The 19,681-nt window shown below is 37.8% G+C and overlaps 1 long non-coding RNA gene across 1 annotated transcript in view; it reads left to right on the top strand.

Moving 5' to 3' along the window:
• The window catches only part of LOC134548235 (uncharacterized), a 51,688-nt gene extending 33,532 nt beyond the window's left edge, over window positions 1-18,156 (top strand). The window contains exons 3-4 of the long non-coding RNA XR_010079729.1: window positions 5,831-5,925; window positions 8,430-18,156. This is a non-coding gene — a long non-coding RNA (uncharacterized LOC134548235). The remainder of the gene's footprint in view (window positions 1-5,830; window positions 5,926-8,429) is intronic.
• The last annotated feature ends 1,525 nt before the right edge of the window (window positions 18,157-19,681 follow it).

The following is a 19,681-nucleotide window of genomic DNA, read 5'->3' as shown; positions in this document are numbered from 1 at the left end:
ATCTGATGGTACAGAGAAAGCAGTGAACAGAGCAGGCTATGGAAGTGCACTCCGAAAGTCAAAATATGCTGTGGAAAGTAGGTGTATTGTAACACGTGATCCCAGGGAGTCTGCTCAGCTGCTAGACAGTTTGGGAAGAAAGAAATTCTGGGTAAGTTGATGGGAGACAGGCTTTGACTGCTACTGAATGAGTTGATCCAGATGAGTGAAAATATTTTGCTGATAGGATTTAGCATGTGTGACAACGGCATGGCAAACACCCTGGGAAAAAAAAAAAAAAGCCTGAAAGGATATCTTATGGTATCATCCTACAAACTCTTTTGTTCAAAGCCAAGGAAAAAAGTTGCCTGTATATTCCAAAATGTCTATATCTTTTCTGAGGCTTGACTGTGAGAAATTTAACGAAAATGAAAAAATATCTTTTAGTATTTCTGCTTCAATAGTAAAGGAAGGCTGAAATCTCTTTGAAGGCTGTGTAGGTGGATACTCCTCTGCCAGGTGATAGGGGGTGGGTTTTGAAGGAAGCCTTGCTAAGTGTCAATTATAATTTAAAAGTTCCTTTTTCTATGCCATTACTTCTGAGAAGCAGGAGTAGCTCTCAAAAGCTATGGGTCATGTATTTTTTATTAGATTTTGGTCTGTTTTGTTCAGTTTTTCTCTAACTCACATAAAATGATTGGTTTTCTTAGTCCTCTAGCTGATAAGCATCTCAAATATTTACTGTTTGTATTTATTTTACAAAGAAAAGAGCTGTTTGCTCTGACTGGTACTTCAGTGAGCAATTGATCCAGTGAATGAACTGACATGGTTACGCAGATTTATTCAAATTGAAGGAGTTTTAACAATGTACTTGAATTCTGTAGTGTGACAATAAGTTATGCACTTGTGCATTTTCTTGTAGCTTCAGCACTGTGGTTCTTTGAGTCTATTTTACATTGCTATTTTTCTTGACTGAAGACAGAAAGATCCTGCAATAAAATATCTGTCGTAGCTGATTCTGTTCTATATTTTGCTTTAGTATGCCTCCAAAATACTTTTATAAAGACTGGTGGTGGTATAAAGACACAGAGCTGGGGAGTTGCTGGACACCTATAGTTTCTGCATCTCTACAAAGTATGACCTTGTTTCTGAAGTTAAACTGGGTCTGTGATTGATATGCCCCATTAACAAGCTGTTATTCTAAACAGATAATCTCTCTTGTACTTGCTGTTCGTTTGCAGCTAAAGTGATATCCCATGTGCCATTTTAACGTGCATCTGTAAGTCTCAAATATTCTCAAACAAAGCCATGATGGAGCATGATGGAATGTCATTAAAAAGTGGGTTTCCATTTCACTGCTGCGGCAAACGCGTTCACTTCAGAATACTCCTCATGGACATGGAGCAGCATGGAATGTGACAGGCAAACCTGAAGCAACAGCAAAACACAACTTTCACGATAAATGTAGAACTGCAAACCATGGGAATATAGTGCCAAATTGTGGTTTATGTTACATTCTGACAAAACCCTGTGAGGCAGGATAATATTTCCAAGCATTAGCAACAGTCAATTCCTATGTGAGGAATTAAAAGTTACATTGAGAAATTGTTTGCATCTGTAAAATAGTCTCTATATCGATATGACATTTTTTCCTTTAAATATAGTATGGCAGAATTTTCACTTAAAAGTTCAGCTAATTTTTCAACATATGAACTGTATTTCAACATGAACTGTGTTGTCATCTGTGTTGTTAGACATAAACAATTAAAACCAAATTTAAAAGCTGTCATTCATTTCCAACAATCTTACAAGCGCTTTTTTTAACTGCTAATGACATAATTTAATGGCCAAGGAGTTACCAGATACTATGTATTGTTTTAAACATTTGGCACCAGTTTTGGAATTGCAGATAGTTCTTCACTTACATGACCATGATAGACAGAAGAAACAGCCTTACAGTTTTATAGTTGATCAGAGCTTGTCCATTCAGTTTGAAGGTGTGTCTAGTCAGTTCAGAGAATAATCTTCACTAATGTCACAGACAAAGGGATCGAGTGCCCCTCAGCAAATTTACAGATGACACCAAGCTGAGTGGTGCATTTGACACCTGAAAGACAGGATGTCATTCAGAGGGACCTGGACAAGCTTGAGAAATGGCCCCTTGACACTTAACAAGACTGGGTGCAAGGTGCTGCACCTGGCCTGGGGAAATCCTTGGTCTGAAGATGGGCTGGGCGATGAACAGAGTGAGAGCAGCCCTTGTGAGAGGGACTAGGGCATGCTGGGGGTGAGAGGCTGGGCATGAGCCGGCAGTGTGCACTTGTAGCTCAGAAGGCAGACAAGGTTCTGGCACATATCAGAAGCAGCGTGGGCAGCAGGTCAAGGCAGGGCATTCTGCCCCTCTGCTCTGCCCTCCTGAGACCCACCTGCAGTGCTGTGCCAATCCCTGGGGTCACCAGCACAGGAGGGACATGGGCCTGCTGCAGCAAGTCCACAGGAGGGACACCAAGATGCTCAGGGGACGAAGCACCTCTCATATGAGGAAAAGCTGAGAGAATTGGGATTGTTCAGCCTGGAGAAGAGAAGGCTTCGGGGTTACCTAATTGCCACCTCTCAGTACTTGAAGGGGCTTACAAGAAAAACAGAGAGGGACTTTTTAAAAGAGCCTGTTGTGACAGGAGGGGGCATGGGTTCAAAATAAAAGAGAGCAGGTTTAGATTAGACATTAGGAGGAAGTTCTTTGCTGTGCAAGTGGTGAGGCATTGGAAAAGGTTGCCCACAGGAGTTTTGAATGCCCCATTCCTGGAAGAGTTCAAGGCCAGGTTGGATGGAGCTCTGAGCAATCTGGTCTAGTGGAAGGTGTCCCTGCCCATGGCATGGGCACTGGAAGTAGATGATCTTTATGGTCCCTTCCAACCCCACCATTCTATGATTCTATGAGCAAAGTATTAAACTATACTAACTGAATAACTGAAATAGACAGTGCTAAGGTAGTTGTAAGAGAGGAAGAAAAATTCCCAAGAAAAGTAAGTTTGGAGAAGATTAGTACTACTGTGGGGGCACTGAGTTATGTGACACAGTAGTAAGGAAGGATGGACTCTGGAAGATAAAGTTTGTAAACATCCCTTTCCATTTAGGAATACCTAATGAGGAAGGAGCAAGAAGAAGAAGATAGACCAAGACACATTCCTCAAAAGCTACAAAGATCAAGGGAGATAGATGAGAAGAAGAAGAAGGAAAGCAGATAAATAAGGTTTGACAGCCATTTTAAAAAGATGCATTAGGGAATAGATAAGTGCACAGTGGTGAGCATTTGGGACAGGAAGACCTGCAAAGTTTTGAAAGCATGGGGGAGAAAAGTGAGAAAGCATTAAACTGATAATGAGGGAATGAGGTTTGAATTTGGTGCAGAAATGGGAAGCAGTAGACAGAAAACAGGCAAACTAAGCAGCCTTCTGAGGTGACAGTGGTACATTTGCAAGACAACTGAAAGCATGGATAAAGCAGAGAGTGACTTGTAAAGTGCAAATGTGACAGCTGAAACTCTGGTAAAGTAACAAAATGGTATTGATGAGGAGCTAACAAGAGAAAAAAGGATAATATTTGATTCTCATCTTGAAGGGTTCTATTGCTGTAGGGAAAATAGAGTCTCAAGGGTCATGAAGTGAGTTAGGCTAAAAATCAGCACCAATAGAGAGTAGGAGATAAATAGAAGGAGATTAAGAAGACCATTTGCGTTCTTTACTTGTAAAATGGAGAGGATTTTTAACTCAGTGACTGTGTTGCCTACGCTAAGCAGTAGTACTATTCTCCTGTGTCTTGTTTCTATTTTGACAATTTTAAAAGTTTGTTTTAAAATGACTACTAGTTACTTTAAATAATGGCGTGTTCTGGCTCTGTCTTTTGGTAACTTGAACTCTCTCAGGCAGAGGTAAGTACAACATTTATCATAAAATTCATTTTTTTACTGATTTTGTGTATGAATCCTTTATGAGTTGTTTCCTGACTCCCTACACCATGATTGCAATGAACACCATATTTACAGTATAATTACCTTGACTGCAGAACAAAAAGAGGTTTAAAATTGTAGATTCTCCATTCCAAGAAGTATTACATGGTGGGATGTATTTCTAAGTATTGAGATGCTACTTTAAGTTGTAGATGATATATTCCAAATTACACTAACATAATTTTTAATTCCAGTAATTAATGCTCCTAAAGAGGTTTAAAAGACAAAGGATGTGATACTCCTAGTTAGTATCATAATATTGCTTTCATATAAAACAAATTCTTTAGAAAATATTTGGCCTGCAGACAGATCCTAATCCACTGTTGTGTTGATCCTAAGATGAGGTTAGATTTGCTTAGACAAGATCTTATTTTGGTCTATTGATACAAATGTTTTTATGAAGTGAAATGCACAAGAACCAGAAATACTAAGCAAGGATGCCAGTACAGCAATCTCCACTGGGTGCAGTGGAATCCAGAATGATATCATGGTAGTGAGTGCATCATAAACACCTAGTTAGCTCATCTAAACTGACACTGCAAGAGACCAGCATATTATATAGCATGGAAAGATGGATTAGAGGATCAAGTTTAGATAAAAATACTGATTTTACTTACGAGATATTTGCAACATTGCCAGACTCAAATACTTCAAATGACTGTTTTGAATTTGACTTGAAATGCACACTGTATCTATGAGTATAGATTTTTAGATTAGTGAGAACAGGATATACTTTAATTTTTTTATGGACAACCTTAAAACTTCTTTTAAAAAGACAAGATTTTTCTAGAATTTTAAGAATCTCAGAGCAAGGAGTTCAGATAAATAGTGAAATGATGAAACTTTCCATAAACCTTAAAGCCTGCAGTACCATTTGTGAGAGACATTGTTTTCCACATACACATTCCACTTTTTAAAATATGATAATACCAGCTTCAAGGCTGGTAAAAGCCCTGCAAGCAGGGACATGTTGTATCAAAAAATCAAATAACCTCTGAACACAGCTGAGATAAAATTAGTCTGGGCAATGGAAGTCAAAGGAATCTTATTCATGCTTGATGGCTTGATTGGACAGTCAAGGCAACATGTAATATGATATATTGTTATGCCTGGGATTAGCTCTATTTTCCTTTTATTTTACTGTCTCTTCAAATTAAACCTCTACAACTTCACTTTTTCATGTCACTTGTTCTAGTCAAGCCCAAACAGAAGAGACTTAATCTAATTGACACATATGCTGAGAGCACACAGTGAAAAAATCCTAGAAGGTCAGTACTAATACTACTGCTTTACAAACCCTTCTCCTTTGAGCCTTACTAGTTCCCATAGAAATCTCTGTAAATGATTCTGGTTTATGAAATATTTAGAAATCAAATTACAGAAATTGCCAGGAGGGTAGGATGTACTCAACATTCAGTTGTCATTTTCAGTAAATTTCCATTTTATCATAGTGCCTACAATTCTACCAGGGTGTAATGTGACCACAAGGAAATCCACAGAGACATACAATGAGCTTTTGATGGTGGGGATTTTTTTGTATTGAGCTTTTTTGTCATGTGAATATTTAAAAAGCACATTGAGTTCATTATAAGCTTTGTTGAATATGTTTTAATCCAAGCAGGAAAATCCAAAGATACCTGCTAGTGTTATTGTTAAATAAATATACCTGGGGTGTGGAGAGGGATGGTGCAGAGTGGGTATGGACCAGAAAAGAAAAAGGGATACCACATCTACTACATTTACATTATTCAAAAATAAATAAGGGAAAAAATACAGAGTTCATTCAGAGATACTTTTTTCAGGGGGTACACAAAAAGAACTATTCATTTCTCTCTCTTCTAGGGGAGGACCTTGAAGAAACACTTCTGGAGAGTATGTGTCTTTAACTTGTGACAAAAAGCACTGAAGTTGTGATCAACAGAAAGGACTTTAAGGAAGTATGTTTTAATATTATGTCAGTGATTTCAGATGAAGAAATCCTTAGTGCAGGCGATCCACTTTGAAAAGAGTCAGAAGAATCAGTAACAGCTTAATAGTCAGGTATCAGCTTCAGAAAACACCCTTTTAATTCTTTCCTGTTCTTGGTGGTCATGAGGGTAGAAGCACACTGGCTGCTGGTGTGTCAAACTCTGCTGTAACTCTTTATTGGAGAAATAAAACACTTTACTTTCCAGGAAAGCCAGTGTATCTCACAAGAGTATATCTATATCTTAATAAAGTACTTGCCAGACAGGCACATTTGTATGAATGATGATAGTCAAGGTGAAAAATAGAATGCAACCTGGATTTGGATTTTTAATGCATTTTTTAATGTAAAGAAAGAATTTTTCTGCCTTCATCATCTGAATAGTCAAAATCTGGAATTTATTAAGACGTTAAATATGAACTGGGGGATTTTGTTCAGCATTTTTTCTACTATTTCCATTACTCTTCAGGATAAAAGGCATCCTTAGATTGTACAAAAATGGAATTTATATATTAAAGTCTAACTTTCCTGTATGGAATAAGGAGATTAATATTTAACATGGGAGGGGAAAACAAAAGCAACTAATAAGGATCTTTTTAATTTCATGTATATTTATAAAAACCAGTAAAAGCACTCTAAATGAACTACAAAAATGTGGCATGTTTATTAAAGATAAGGTCCTACATTTAAGAACCACACATTAAGAGGCAGATATTAATTTTTATTTCTGCAAGAGATGGTCTAGTTATTTCTGATTAGTTGCTGAGACATTTTAGAAAGTATCAGATCTATTTATCCACATTTGCTTGGCTGACTTTCAGGGAGAGGATCAAGAAAGGAAATGGAGTACACCAGTGATAAATATTCCCAGGAATATTCTGAAGCTGGCAAATTCTCAAAATCATGTTTCACTGAGATTCAGATGAACTCCAAATTATGTACAGTCTTTGGAAAATGAACTAAATGAATGCATTCTGTGCTGTGGTTCCTGAGTTTAAGATGAAATGTGTACTGAATTGCTGTGCTTTCTGTAGCTATTTGCTGGTAAGAAGTCATAGCATAAGATGACTCCAAAAAATTTGTGGAACTAAAAGCCATACTTCTGGAAGTATGAAGAGCACACTGTATCACCCGAGCATACTGAGCTTGTTGAAATAGGCTGGCTCAGTGATGTTTTCTTGCAAAATTCTGGTTTTTTCTTAGCTTGTAACTAAGTATTTTGAAAGTTTGTGTTTCTCCATAGACCCAAATACTGCTCCCTTATTTCAGAGAAACTACCTCTTCACCTGACCTCTACAGAAATGTTCTTTTGGCATAAGTAATTCATATTTTGTCACTGTATGCCCACTAAGTGAGCAGAAAATTTATACTAGGAAGCAATTCCTGTTGCACTTCCTGCATGGCACATGAATTGCTTTTAACTGGAACTGGATTATGGGTGACAACAGAATGGCATCTACAGAAAAATACTAGGAGAAATTGATATCAAGTAGAAAGACATCTGTTTTATCCACATTGGAACAGCATTATTTTAATCCCAATCATATCTTTAACATAATCTATAACATAGTCAAAGTGATATAAGTGAGATACAAAATTTATTGTGGAAACTATGGACACTGATATACACTTCATGTTGTTGAACTAGTTGAGACTTTCTGGTCAAGACTTTCTTCTAGCATGGTTCCTCCACTTTCAAAATCTGAAGGAAAAGGAAGGATCACGCAGTTTGAAACTTGCTACATCCGTATTTGGTGTGTCATTTATAACATCAGATCCACTTAAATGAGCTGGTATGTGAGATGATATGTTGCACTTAATTTTTAATTAGCAATAGTTCATATATAAATGATCTTCTTTGCTGCTACAGGAAGTTACTTATCCAAGCTAAAATTATAAAATGGAAAAGTCAGGAATTACTTGATCCAGTAAGTTGCATTTTCTATGTTGCTGTTCAGCAAAAACGAGACTTTAAACCCCTTTATTAAGACAGGCATATTTCATTACAGAGCTGTCAGTAGTGGAATGATTGTGTTTGAAGAAATAGTCACCCCCATTGGTTTTACTTTCCTGCAAATTTAAAGTGCTCTTGAGAAGCACCCAGAAGCTAAGTGGCATGTCTGTAGGTCACAAGTTGTTTAGAGTGTTGCAGGTAGATGTGTGAGAGAACAACTGCAGAATGAATGAGTATGGTATAAACAGATAAAGGGAAAGCAGACATGTCACTGGCAAAATGCAGCTCACAACATAAGAAATGACCAGAAGACTGATCACTTGTGAAGGGGATAAAGTGCATTCATTTTTATGAGATTTGACTGTTGGTTTTTCTTTGTGTAAATAAATAAAAAAAGGCAATACTGAAAATATTATCTATAGAAACTGTTGAATTGTGGAGGGGATTAGAATCATAAAAAAACTCACAAAATGCCTCTTTTTTGATGTGTGAAAATTGACTTTCTATTTTTTTTTCTGCAGGATCCTCATGAAGAATCAAAAAATCTATGCATATCTGGCATGCACAAAAGGACCTGTGTATGTTTTGCCAGCATGCACTGTGTCTTTAGCCCCCTCTTAAATCTCTCAGGAACTTGAATGGATGTCTCGGTCTGGGCTCTCTGAAGTCAAATTATGCCTCTGTTTCCTTCTGGGATTTCACCAGGAAGTGCTTCAAGTACCAAGCTGTAGGCTGATAGTATGAGATTTGCAGACCTGAGAAATTCAGATAAGCCCATACAAACGTTGAACCTCCAAACCTTTTGAAGATTGCCTGTCATGAAGTGCAACTCCACTGCTGTCTGCAGACAGCACTGAAGCATGAATGGAAACAGATCTCTGTTTCAAAAAGCTCCTGTGGGTGGCTTAAGGGCAAAACGATAAATAAAATCACATATGGAAATATAATGCCTTTCAGAGAAGTGCTCTGTCCCTTTGCATACTTCAGTATTTCTCTGCATCCATGATGGTAACAGGAGCCCATAAAATCAATTTATTTCCTGCTTGCTCCAGCAGTTTCATTGTGGTTGATCCAATGAAGTGATGTGTTCTTTAAACATTCATTTCTCTATTTATACAGTCAAGCTGTTGTTGTTTACCATATTCCCATTAAGCTGGTCAGGGGTGTATATTTGAGAGAAAATCCAGCAGTAGCCAGAAGCTGTTGAAGTAGAAAGAAGACTAAACAACCAACAGGCATTGAGAAGGATGTAGTGTGGAGCAGAGCCTGGCCCAAGAGCCTATGCCAATATTTCTGTGTCTGTGACTAAAGTCGTAGAGTATCAAGAGACCTGCGTCAAGCATTAGATCACCACCCTGTTTTTAACAACAACAAATAGCAGATAATACAGAAAAGTATACAAGGACTGGGAAAGTTTAGGGTGGTGCTTCTTCTTGCAAACATTCCCAGATTCTAATATTCTTTGAGCAAGTTTTTTCCCAAACTACATGTGTCATGGACATTACATAGACATGTTTAAGTTTCCTATAGACTTTCTTCAGGAAAAGATAGGGTTCAGAAGCCTATTTCTATGAGAAAAAAATCATGTGGCAATTAATTCTGCAAAATCTCAAATTGCCCACACTTATACATCACCTACAACTACATATTTTTCAGAGGAAAAGAATAACGGTTATATTTTTTTCATAAACTCCTTGTTAAAAATTTTTGTTTGCTGCCTTTCTTGTTATGAAGAAAGGACTGATTATTCATTATTCATTATCTGTTTCCCATAAATGTCACAATTATACTGACCCAAGATGGAAGAGAAGATTTCATGTAGACCTAAACAACTTTCCAATACCTAAGATGATGTCACTGAGAAAACTGTCAGGCTCTTCACAGTGTGAGGACAAGATGATGGACATATGTTGAAGCAAGAAATTGTTAGATTAATTAAAAAGATAAATTTTTACACCATGAGGATGGTACAGCCATGTAAGATGTTGCCCAGAGAGGGACAGTTAACATCTTTGGAGGTTTTTCAGATAAACTCCAGAGGTCACCCTATTAAAAAATAGGTGGTTGGACTAGAGGGCCCCTGAGATCTTTTCCTAACTGAGTGTCTTGGTTTGGAAAGACAGGTATCTGTCAGGGAAAACTGGAGTTTCCCTTGGAATGCAGAATGTAAAACCCCCTCCCTCCAGAATTATTACAATTTTGCAATTAGGAGCTTTCAGGCAAAAATATGGGAGTAGGAATAACAGCCCTTTACTAGGAATATTAAAAAATACAAATGCAGTAATACAAAAAAAAAAAAAAAAAAAAAAAACAACAAAAAACCAAAAAAAACACACAAACAAGCAAACAAACAAAATCCTAGAAAACTCTGACAGAGTCAGGAATATGACATGACACCCTGTTGGCCAGGGTGTTGGAAACAGTCCAAATAAATCCTCCTGGAGTGACAGATGTGGTTCTGTTGGAGTAGAGATGATCCTGTAGACAGGTTCAGTGGTGGTGAGATGAGTCAGGTCTTCATCTGAGAATCCAGTGGAAAAGAGGGTGACTGGGGTCCCTGTGTCCCTGTTTTTATCTGGGTAGGGAATGGTTGGCTCCTCCCCACTGGGTAGAGCATCTCACAATGGGATGGTGTAATGTCTCATGTCATTGGTGAGCCTTAATGGCCCATTAACAGAAGATATCCCCTGCAGGGTGGACAAAGTTGATGAAAGAGATAAGAAACACTGCCCCACCTGATTTTAACAGCTGGTCTATTATCAGAAGGCATCCACCCTCCTCCCCCCTGGAGTTACAAGAGATAAAGAAAAAAGAAACCATTCCCCAACTGCTTTCTACAGATGAAATAGAATACACATTTTTTTTGGTTACATAACCCAAGACACTGAGTTTCCTATGATCTTATGTTGTATTCCCTGTCACATTTATCTTTCCCAAAGAGAAAAGTTCTCTCTTATATAGAAAACATTTATTACTATTGAATATTTTTGTTGCACTTCTACCTTTTCTTGTGTCATTTTTGATAAAGGGCAACCAGAACTGCACATGCTTTTCAGTGTGCACTGAAGGTGTTCAGTGCTTTGTTCCTTAATCCCTCAGTAGTATCTTTGTCCTGTTTTTTTTGCCTTTTGGACTGAACATCAGTATGCAGTAAATATTTATTATACAATAATCTAACATCTGTGGGTAGATGAATACCTGTCAAGTGGTCACAGCAAATTTGCAACCCATCATTTTGTATATACAATTAAGTCTGGTCCTACTCATTGACCCAGATTTTCATCTGTTGTTTAATGTCTAATATTATTAACTCTACTTGCAGTACCTTCAGTCAGGATAGCTTTGAACTAATCTGATTTTTTTTACATCATATGAGAGTTTCATTGTAGAATAAACAGTAATGTAAATTATATATTTCTTTCATACTATGTTTTTGCCTATCTTCAAGGCACCTTAAAACCTGTTAGAGAATGAAAATTCACTGTCATAGACAATGAAGATGGGAAGTTCCGTTACTATTGTCCATGCTTTTCTTGTTTTATTATTTTTTCCACTGGTATTATTTTAGACCTAATTTTCTTGTTCTTCTAGCTGGGCATGGCTTCCATTTCTAAATTATCAGCGTATTAGCCTTCTGTACTCTAATGTTTAGCCTTGACGTTGTTGTTCTGTTCCTTTCAATGTTATTTGGCTTGATAGAATGTTTATTCAAAGTCTCTGCTGCCATGTCTCTATAACTTTTGGCTATTCTTAATAAATTTCCATTAATAAAGCTTCTAGGGCATAACTAATAATTATGTATTAGAACAATTCACACATATCTCAGGAGGAACGTGGGAATTGGTTCTCCTTTTGAGTATTCTCTAATTTGCTGTCCATAGGAGAAATCAATTATGGCATGGAAAACCACAGCCTTTGTGTGTGGTTTTCATGACATCTACTTAACCCATGCAACAGACTGAGTCCCCTCTTCAGCTTTCACAGTCTCTCCACTTCTGTGGTTGTGTGGCAAGTTGTACATACTTATTATGGGACCTCTGATGGGTTGGGGAGGGAAAGGTTGCAAGATTTAAGCTACTGGGGAAAATTGTCTGCTTTTCTAAAGGAAGGATTTACCATGTCAGAAGTTCTTGCATCATTTTTATCCTTCAGTGTTTCCCGGTGCCCTATTAATGTGGCATTCTTTCATTAAAGGCTTATTTTTAAGGTTGGTAATGTAACATGTCAAGCAATCTGTAAACACTTTATTTCTGCATTATCATTGCTTTAATTGTTTTAATAAGAGTAAGGCTGACATTTGGGTTTGTTTTTTCCTGACTGAGGTTCTGAAAACCATTCAGCTATTTCAGAGGCCAGAATTTTGACACCAAAGGGGAAACCCCAAAGCCAGAAAGCCTCAAGAAAAAAACACTAATCAGTAGGGAAAGGGAAAAACGCTTCTTAAGTTTCATTTACATAAATTACATCTTTGCCCAGAAAGCTTTTTCCGATGTTTTCAGTTATGTGTTTGTAGTATCTTTGTATTCTGGCTGTGGAAAAACAGTCATTACTGGATATGCAGGTACAAATGATGTTCATGGAATGGGAAAAAATGTAGAAGAGAAATCCTCAGGCACTAGTGTATTCATAGTACAGAAATGTAGAATATTAGCTATCACTTTGTCCTGAACTGTAAAAACTATCCAGATGATAAGATGAAAAGGATGACCACAGCCATATGTCTTTGATTCCAAACCACAAGAAGTATCCACCTACCAGGGAAAGTTTGAGACCATGAGCAAATCTCGGAAATGATGTGAAGTTTCTTAGGTCAGAACCTTCTAAGTGCTGCAGTGCTGCATTACTTGCATCTATGGACTAGGTTTTACATATCAGATAGCTTTTATGAATAGTCTTTTCAGCCACTTCTATGGAGACTTTACTGAAAATGTGTTACCCAATAAGAGACCTGTGAAAGGGGAAGGTCATCTGGCTCCTATTAGTGACTGAGGCCACCTCTGTGTTGAAATCCAAAGGTGTAAAGGCAAGAAAAGAAACTTAAGACTTTTAGATTGTGGTATGCTGTTACCAAAGGATAGAAGGCAGTGAAACATAGTCTTGGATTCAGGCCTGTTCAAGAGCTGGCTTCACTGAATGCTAAGGCAGTACATGTGAGCCAGTTCTATACTGGTTGGAAAGAAAGGTAAGGGGCATTTATCCCTCCATGCAAAAAGGGCCTTTGACTAGGAATTATTCTTGCCCCATCCCCAGTCTGCAATGGAAGTGGTTTAGGATGCTGGCTGAAAGGGTTAGAGAGGGATAAATACCACTGTAGATGGCAGTGGAGAAAAAACATGAAGAGATCTCTGTGCTAGGAATGAATAAGATATCATTTTTATGAAACGGATAAAGCACTTGGCAGAAACATCTGCATGTGGTTAACTGATCCTGAAAGAGAAACCTGTCTGTTTCCTGTACTGTCAGCTACCTATTCAAAATAAACTTATCCTTGGGAGTTGAAAAGCAGAGATAGAAGGTTATCATGAGACAACCATTGCACATCTGATAACCACAGGTCATGAGGAAACACTGGCCAGCCAAGTGTGCTGGCACTCGTGCTGCAAAGACTGTCAGCAGCACTCTATCCATTCACATCCATGCACTTGTGCTAGGGTCAATCCCCACAGCACACTCTTCTGAACTTACTGCCCGAGTCATGTCAATTTAAATAGGTTTAGCATCTATTCCAATAACTGCAAACCACCCTGGAAGTTTGCTACTGATCTCATTTGGCTATTGTGTGCAACTAAGCTGTTTAGGCTTCTTAGTTTTTTGTTTTGTTTTTGTTTTGTTTTATTTTGTGGGTTTTTGGGGGTTGTTTTGTTTTTGTTTTGGTTTGGGTTTGTTTTATTTGTTTGTTTTTGGGTTTTTGGTTTTGGGGTTTTTTTTGTTTGTTTGTTTGGTTTTTGTTGTTGTTGTTGTTGTTGTTGTTTTTGTTTTAACTTTTGATTTATCAGGAGAGGTAATTTAAACAAGTTAGCTTTTATTTCTGTTTATTTTTTCATGTCTTTTCCTTCTCCAAATTTAGTGAGGTTGTACAGGTGATCCTGTGGGTCTGTCAATGAGCTTGACAATGTAAACATTTTGATTAAATCCAGTCTGTTTTAACCAAGTGTATCAGGCACTTCTGCCTTCTGTGGTCTGTTGCAAAGTATAACAATTGATCCAGTTCCTGCTAAATATCTAAGCCCAGATCACACTTTGAAGTGAATGGCATGATATCTATTTTTTGGTGGAAGCAGATTCAAGCAAAATTACTTTTTACAGAAAAACACAGACAATTTTGTATTTTTGTCTTTGCAGTGGCAGACACAACTTGATCGGTAACATTCCCAAATCCTTCAGAAAACCCTCCAATTATAGAACAGTTCAAAAGTGTCTGGGTTAATTTCAGTAATATTGCAATATGGAGGACAGTGAGACAGCAGATTTGCCAGCCATGAATCTATTCAGCAGTTTATAACAGGTCTGCTTATGGACACCTGACCTCATGTTCACTGTAAACATTGGGCTACATTTAATGAAGGAGGTAGGCCTGGCACAAAGATGAGGGATCCAATGTGCCAGAAATATATAACATAGCCACCTAAGGCTAGCTATAGTTGTCTGGGACCTTGCCCTTTTGTATGCCTCCAGGATATAAAGAAGTGCTTGCTAATAGAAGTGCTAATAGACAGATATGGTTCTGGAGGATCCTTATGCAAAGTGTAAGTATTAATAACTGCTTTACAAAAGGATCAAACTCTGCTGAAAGTTATCTGGAATTTCTTTCTCTTTTTTGTAATGTGAAGCTCTAATGTGATATATACAGTTTTCTCTCAAAGTGTGTGACCCTGCCATCCTCTCTCTCATGGCAGGCACCAGGTCTGCTCACTGTCACCCTCTCTCTCTGATATGATGAATGTAGAACTGATGCCTTCACAATGGCTTATCTTCAAAGTGGGAACTTCTCCCCTCCCACTCCACCCTGGTGCATTGTATAGCCTGATGTTTATAGTCTTGTGGTTGAAGATCTTCCTGGGAAATAGGGGTTTGCCTGCTTGCATGATAGGAGGAAATTGCATTTTAGCTTCCTAATTACCACTCTTCTACTGTGTGAAAAAGGGAGAGGGAGGATAAATCTCTGTGGTCTCTTTTAGAAAGGCAGGAAAAACTAGAGAGGTCTTGAGCACACTGCCTGAGCAGCTTTCAGGTGACCATGGCAGAGACACTGGGGAGAACACACTCCAGTCACTGAATACTTTTAGGATGCCGTGGTGGTGTCACTCTGAGCTTTACTTCAAGGTCACAGTGTGGTGCTCATGAAGTTAAAGTAGATGATGTATGAACTTGATTAGATAGGTTCAAGATGAAACTATGACTCTCGGCTGAAATGAGATCTCTTTTGGATGTCTCCTTTGAGTTTTACTTGTGTACTGCTGAGTTTCTCATAACATGAGTCTTCCCAAGATATTTAGCAAAGATAAGAGAGAAAGGTTTTGGGCCTTTTATTGATATGATGTTGAAATAATTTTCCTTCATCCTGTAAACCAAAATGCATTTGCAGGTTGAGGAAACTGGTGGAACTGAACAGCTTTACATTTCACCCACTTTCACTGAGGCTGGGAACAGCAGGCTCAAGGGCTTTGTTCATTATCTAATTTGGGGCACTACAAAAAGGAAAACTTCACACAGGCTTTCCAGACCTCCCTCATAACATGGAATTTTCTCTGTTGTGCCTTCAAACCCTATGTCCTGTATAAAAAGCACACAGGAGATAATTTTTTCCATATTTTCCTTGTTTGTCTCGTATCTATTCTTTCCCAGGCTGCAGCTATGAGAACATAAGCACTTACAGTGACGGAGAGAGGGAAAGAGGGTTTCAGCATTTCTATTTTAACTTAAAACCTAGCATTTCTTATTTTAACTTAAAGCCTAACATCCTTATGCATCTACTTAACATGTTTCACGCTGTCTGTACATTACAGTTCAAATGTGCAAGGAGACAAAAAAAAAAAAAAAGAAGAAAGAGGACCTCATCTATAATCAGTAAAATTTTCCATCAGCCTCTCAGACCTCTTGTAACTTTAGCAAAGACTTTACTAGTGATTCATTGCTGGTGGTGTTTTTTTTTTTTGTGTGTTTGTTTTTTTTTTTTTTTTTTTTTTTGGTTTTTTTTTGTTTTGTTTTTTTTTTTTAACTCTGCTCTGATGTAAACTGTTATCTGAGGGACAGAAAGTCCGAGGTGTATTCTTTCTTTGAGATGTTGCATTGAAGTAAGACCTCAGTTGTTCTTTTGCTCTTATGGTATCAGGGTGAAGCACATGTCATGAACTAGTGGCCCTTGGCATTTTAATGCTTATCATTTCTTGCTTCCTTAAGAAGGTAGGATAGTTCAGTGTATTGAATAAACTGGGACTGGGTGGAGTAAGTGGGAACATCTGCATGTCTTATGTTATGACTCCCCTAGCAGTCATCCTTAGTGCTGTATGGTTCCAGAAAGTCTCTCAAGCATATAGATGGTGGCGTTCCAACAAGCTGGAACCGCTGGCTGCAGCTGATGTTTCAGCAAGTTACTTTATCTGCAGCTGTCCTCATCTGTTGCTAGATGTAGGGAAGAATATCCTTAGATTTTGTATGCTGAAGGAGGGGCAGAATTCCAAATGATTAAAAAAAAAAAAAAAAGAAAAAAAATACAGAAATCGAAAAAGCAAAAAAGAATACAAAGAGAAGCTGAAGTCTGTGAAGATACAAGGGAGTTTTAGAAGAGTTTATGTCAGTGGTTACTTTTAAATCCGTGGTAGGATTACATTAGCAGGATGAGCTCCTCTAGTTCAGTCACTATGATAAAATCCACTACTGTTAAGAATGGATTTAAATGATCATACAATCCCAGTAATTATCCCTAATTCTTACAGATAAATCCATAGTGATAGTATTTATTAACAAAATACAAATATGTATTTAAAGTAAAATTGTGCTATCACCTTTCCTCAGAAATATGAACATCTATTGTAATAGTTAACTTCAACTCGATTTCTTTTTTGTGTGTGTAATTTTAGTTTATATGCCATGAAAATACATTGCCTCACAAGATGAGATAGCTCACAAGTTCCAGCAGCCATAACAACAGCTGTAAATTTGCTTGGTTTATGGTTACTTTGCGGGTAGATTCATCTGACCAGATAAGAAGTTTCTAACTGCACAATCTTATTTTGTTTTGAAAACTGAACACAATAATACAAAAGTGTTAGAGAGAGATGTGTTAAATTGCACATCTCAGCATCATTTAGCTGCCATTTCCCCTACTGTAATTCTCACTCTACTCTCTTTGCCACCCTGGCTCAGTCCAGTGAATGGTATTTCCCCTCCCTATTGTCCCTCTGCTTCTTCATTCTCTCAGATCTACCATAACTGAATAACATTTCATTCTGAATTGAGCTTTCAAGAACATTATTCCTAGTTCATAAATGAAAGCTGAATTAGTTGGATTTAAAGTAAGATCCTTGGGGTCTTATTGGCTTTAATTGATTTGTGGGACAAGGTGATTTTTATGTTCAATTGTATCTTTACTGGCAATGAGCTGTCTTCCTCCTTTCATCATTTAATGCATAATGGAGAGAAAAGAAAGAGCATTCCATATTTCTACTTGTCAGGTTGCAAACAGCTGTGAAGGTACATGGACCATTCAAGAGAAATGCCTTTTACTCAGAGATATTGAATGCTGATAAAGAGCAGAAATTCTGCAAAGAAAAAAGAATCCCTAAGCAACAAGCCTTAAAGTCAGAATTGAGATTTACAAAGAGATTTAGATTTAGAAACTGATATCATTGTGTGTCTTGAGGATGGGGATAGGCATGAGGTAAATTTTTCTGGGTTTTCCACTGCCAGTACTAGTCCTAATCACACTGAGTCCAGAGAACTGAAATTTGTCCTCTCTGTTAAGAACACCATCACAATTAGAAATCTTGCTGTTAGTAAAAGTCACTACAAGATCTAAGAAATAAGCCTGCTTGGTCCACATTTCTGTTTATGAAGGAAGCTTTTCTATGAAGGAAAATTGCATGTTAAACCAGCTGAAATTATTTTTTAAAAAAGCAGCGAAGTATTCTCACGCTACATAAATTTTGCTTTATAATTAAACACATTTTCTGCAAGTAGATTTTCCTTGCCAGAGAGAGAGCTGATAACTTACTAGAGAAAAATTAATTTATAATGGCCAAGATTCACTCAAGATGTTGCTATTACTTATGGTGTTATTACTTATAATAAATATACTTGTATTCAGAACACGAGTTTGTGGTTCATACTTCCTTAGAGAAAAACACTAACTTAAGCACAGCACAGGGCTTCTCTCCTAGTTTGTTGTACTGGGGTTTGGAACCCACATTTCTTTGTGTTTTTAGTGGTATTACAGAGCAAATCTGGGCATTAGCCCCAGAAGCTGTTTCTCACTTTCTGCTTGTGTTACTGTCCAGCAAAATTGGTGTGGGAATTAGATGCCTGAACTACTCTAAAAGTATGAACCCAAGTTGAATGCAATAGCTGCAGCTTTCCTGCATAACTCAGACATCATTTCGTCTCAGTGTGACAGCTGTATCCATTAACCTTATAAAAGGTTTCCTAGAGACCACATGAAGCTACAACCTAAGTAATGCTCTGGTTCAAAGTGCAAGCAAATAGTTTGGGGTGTGGTATTCTTACAGTTCATAGCAACCTTTTTAATCACTGCTTCTTGCTTTGGACTAGACAAACTGCCAGAAAAGGTTCAGTTATAGGTCTTTTTCATTTCACAGTTAATTTCACACTGATATCCCCCAATAGCCACAAAGAGCTATTCTGACAGCTGGATATAGCTGGAGCATGGTGGTAGTCCAGCCAGGCTTTAAGAAAGGGGAAATTCCCGGAAAGTCAGTTAATCTAAGCTGCCCCATGAACTTGCCTACAAAACTTGCAAAACATTTCAAGTCCAAGGGAGTACACACATCCCTTTCCCCAAAACAGGTATTTCATTCCTAGTGGCAGTTGAAAAAGCCCTGCACCATGATTTTGAAATCAGTAGATTTGGTCTCAGCTAAACCAACTCTAGTCCTTAAGTTCGTGATACCCATTTCCTTAGGAAGCAGTGCTCTGCTCAGTGTTATCTTCCACTCCTTTACCAAGTCCTCCTCTATGGCATGAGTCCTGTGACAACAATGAGGAAAATTCAGAGAAACTACTACATAAGCTACTGTTTTAAGCATGTAATAGTGGATCAGGGAGAGCATGAAAAGATATCCTTTTCCTGATGCAATCAATAGACAAAAACTGCAACAGTGGCTTCAAATTTGTACACACGATGCTTCAGCCTGCAAAACCCACAGCTTTTGAACAGTCGTTGAGACTAAGGCATCATTAATCACTACTACAGAGGGTGCTGCCTCCCCAAACTCCTTCTGTTATGAAAATATACGAGTGTTCTTCATTCTGTACAATTATAGTGGAATTCTGTTAGTAGATACGTGTACACTGGGCCCATATCAAATACCGGAGTACCTTAAGAAGCTAATTTTTTCTGTAGTTTGTCTCCAGAGGGGTAGGTTTTGTCCCAATTATATTTTTCTCAGTGGGAAAGAAAAGCACTTTAAAAACATATTGACCAAGTTAGTCACACATAAAAGGACTTTGGAGTCAGAAGGAAGAAGAAAAGCACTTCTAATTATAAATCAAAGGGACTCCACCAACTTCAGAGAAGCCGGAGAAAAAGCCAAAATGG

This window comes from Prinia subflava, chromosome 1 (assembly GCF_021018805.1).
Source record: "Prinia subflava isolate CZ2003 ecotype Zambia chromosome 1, Cam_Psub_1.2, whole genome shotgun sequence".
In the NCBI taxonomy this organism is placed as follows: Eukaryota; Metazoa; Chordata; class Aves; order Passeriformes; family Cisticolidae; genus Prinia; species Prinia subflava.
This window is presented reverse-complemented; position numbering and strand designations above follow the sequence as displayed.